We start from the raw sequence: 4,012 nt of genomic DNA, 5'->3' as shown, positions 1-4,012 counted from the left end.
AGACTACCTTCCTTAATGGAAACCTTGACTCAGCCAGAGGGATTTATCTCATGTGCAAGAGCAAATCAGGTATGCAAGCTGAATAGATCCATATATGGATTAAAGCAAGCATCGAGGAGCTGAAATATCCATTTTGATGAGATAGTCAAATCATTTGACTTCATCAAAAATATGGATGAATATTGTGTGTACAAGAAGAGTAGTGGGAGTGCTATTGTCTTCTTGATCTTGTATGTGGATGACATACTGCTCATTGAAAATGATATCCCGATGTTGCAATCAGTCAAGACTTGGCTATCATAAAAGTTTTCTATGAAAGATTTGGGTGAAGCATCCTATATACTTGATATAAAGATCTATAGGGATAGAATGAAAAGGATGTTAGGCTTGTCCCAATCTAGGTACATTGATCTTGTGTTGAAGAGGTTCAACATGGAAGGATAACCCTTTTATTCATTTATAGTCAAAATTATAAATTTGCCCTTAGATCTGTACAGGAATGTGTCAGCCAATCTGGCATCTAGGGCACACATCTAACAAACTCCCACTTGACCTAATGCAATTGGCTACATATCTAAGTCCCATCTTCTCAAGGTGGGCTTCGATCTTCTGTTGGCCCAATGGCTTAGTCAGTGGGTCTGCCACATTATCTGTGGAGTTGACTCTCTTGACCTCGACATAACCCTTTTCGAGGTAATCATGGATCAAATGGAATCGCCGCTCGATGTGCTTGGACTTCTGGTGAGATCTTGGCTCCTTAGCTAGGGCTATGGTGCCATTATTGTCGCAGTAAAGAGGTATGGCATCTGATGACATCACTCCAAGCTTTGCGACAAACTTTTTGTACCAGAATACCTCCTTCGCAGCTTTCGATGCAGCAATGTACTCTGCCTCCATGGTGGAATCAGCAATCACTGTCTGCTTAGAACTCTTCCAGCTAACTGCACCAGCATTGCAAATGAACAGACTCCCAGATGTCGACTTTCGATCATCTATATCAGATATAAAGTTTGAGTCTGTATATCCCTGAATCTGGAGTTCTCCATTCCCAAAGACTAGAAACATATACTTAGACCTTCTCAAGAACTTAAGGATACATTTCACAGAAGTCCAGTGCTCTTCGTCTGGATTTGACTATATCTGTTTGTGACACTCACAGCATGGGCTATATCAGGTCGTGTACATAGCATGGCATACATGAGGCTCCCTATTACCGAAGCATAAGGGATCTTGCTCATGCGTTCAATCTCCTTAGGTGTGCTAGGGCACATCTTTTTGGAGAGATGAATGCCATGTCTAAAAGGTAATAAACCTCTTTTGGAGTTTTCCATGCTAAACCTTTTTAGCACCTCCTCTATGTACATTTTTTGTGAAAGTCTGAGCATCCTTTTTGGTCTATCTCTATAGACCTTAATACCCAGTATAAAGGATGCCTCTCCTAGACTTTCATCGAGAACTCCTTAGACAACCATACTTTGACTGAGGTCAACATGGGAATGACATTTCCAATTAGGAGGATGTCATCTACGTACAATACGAAAAAGACAACTGTGCTCCCACTGACCTTTTTGAACACACATGGTTTCTCCTCGTTCTTGATGAAACCAAACATTTTGATGACATCATTGAAACGAGTATTCCAACTCCGAGATGCTTGCTTAAGTCCATAAATGGATCTTTGCAGCTTGCAAATCTTGTGATCATCATCACTAGATGTGAAACCAAGCGGCTGTTTCATATAGATATCTTCCTCAAGATGCCATTTAAGAATGCCGTTTTCATATCCATCTGCCATATTTCATAATCGAAATAGGCTGCAACAGCAAGCAATGTGCGGATGAATTTTAGCATGGCTACAGGCGAAAAGGTATCTTGATAGTCAATACCTTCGCGCTGACTATAACCTTTCTCTATAAGCATAGCCTTAAATATCTCCACATTTTCATCTGCACCTATCTTTCTCTTGAAGATCCATTTACACCCAATAGGTACAATACCTTCAGGTGGATCTACTAAGGTCCAGACTTGGTTTGAGTGCATCGAGTCAATTTCTGATCTCATTGTCTCTAACTATTTTTTGGAGTCGATATCTGATATCGCCTCATCATAGGTCTTGAGATCATCACCATGAACCCCATTTCCGTGAGGAATATTTTCTCTATATCCTCTTGTATGGTATCTAAGTATCTTTCAGGAGGAGAGAAACCCTAGTCGATCTACGAGGTGGAAGAGGTTATGTTAAGACTAGTTTTGATTGATTAGGTTCTTCAGGTTCTTTAGCTCGTTGCTCTTGGGAGACATTCTCCTTGAGCTTAATTATTTTTTCGATGCCACTATCTTGAATAAACTATTTTTCAAGAAAAATAGCATTTCGACTCACAATCACATTGTGATCTTCCAAATATAAAAATAGTATCCTAATGACTCTTTAGGATATCCTATGAATCGAGCTCTAAAAGACCTGAACTCTAACTTGTCTGTCTGCTGTCTCTTAACATGAGCCGGACAACCCCAAATTCTGAGATGATTCGGACTTGGTTCTTACCATGCTATGTACAGTGTGGTAGGAATGATTTTAGAGGAAACCCTATTCAATATAGACAATATCCCCAAAGAAACTTAGGGAGGTCTGTGAAGCTCATCATGGAATAGACCATATCTAATAGGGTCTGATTTCTCCATTCTGAAACCCCGTTGAGTTGAGGTGTTCCAGATGGAGTCCATTGAGAGACTATACCATTGTCCTTAAGATAGTATAGGATCTCCTGACTAAGGTATTCACCTCCTTGATCTGATCGAAGAACCTTAATGGGCTTTCCTGTTTGTTTTTCTACCTCATGTTTGAATTCTTTGAACCTTTCAAAGGCTTCAGACTTGTGTTTCATTAGAAACACATACCTATATCTAGACATATCATCGGTAAAGGTAATGAAGTAGATGTAGTTGCCTCTAGCCGGCACATCAAATGGGCCGCACACATCCGTATGTACTAGGGCAAGTAGGTCTGTGGTCCTTTCCCCATGTCTCACAAAAGGAAGCTTGATCATTTTGCCTTGAAGGCATGATTCACAAACTGGATATGACTCGAAAGTCAATGGACTCAATAGCCCAAATTTCTCCAATTTGTTAACCCTATCTTCCGCTATATGACCTAGCCTTAGGTGCCACAGATACCTATCATTTACACTATCTTTAGGCCTTTTAATTCCTATGGTATTCACATTTTGCTCAATATTAAATACAGATACATCAATATGTAGCTGATAGAGACCGTTAATAAGAAAACCATCTGCAACTTTATTATTTTCATAAAAAATGTTACAATGATCCTTATGAAAGCTAATCACATAGCCTTCTTGTGCTAAACATGAAACAGAAATCAAATTTTGCTTGCTGCAGGCACATAATAACAGTCTCTAAGAAATAAATCTAATCCTAATGGTAATCACAGAGGGTAGGTTCTTACGGCCACGGCAGTAACTCTTGCTACATTTTCGATGCGTAGGATCATCTCTCCATCTCTCAGCCTCCTGCTCTCCTCAAGATCCTGCATAGAAGTGCACAAATGAGCACTAGAACCAGAGTCAAGCACCCAACTAGATGCAGAAGAAATCGTAAGATTAGATTCTAAAATGAGCATACCTCCAGAAGGACCATCCTTCTTGTTCTTCAGGGTGGCCAGGTACTGAGGACAGTTCTTCTTCCTCTTCTTCCCATCTACCTTCTACTTCTTCACAGACTTCTTTTTCTTTCCAAAAGACTTTTTCTTAGAAGAACTTCGCTCCACAGTAAGAACTGAGCCTTTTGAACTCTTCATAAAAAGCTCAACCGTAACCAGCATGTTCATTAACTCGGCCAAGGTTCACTGCATCTTATGCATATGAAAGTTCATGATGAACTGACCATATGCATCGGACAAGGACTGAAGGATCACATCAATCTAAAAATCCTTGTCTAAGATGATACCGAGCTTCTCAAGCTCCTCAAGATCCTTGATCATTGTCAAACAATG

Source organism: Elaeis guineensis, chromosome 11 (genome assembly GCF_000442705.2).
Source record: "Elaeis guineensis isolate ETL-2024a chromosome 11, EG11, whole genome shotgun sequence".
In the NCBI taxonomy this organism is placed as follows: Eukaryota; Viridiplantae; Streptophyta; class Magnoliopsida; order Arecales; family Arecaceae; genus Elaeis; species Elaeis guineensis.
Note: the sequence above shows the minus strand (reverse complement) of the source record.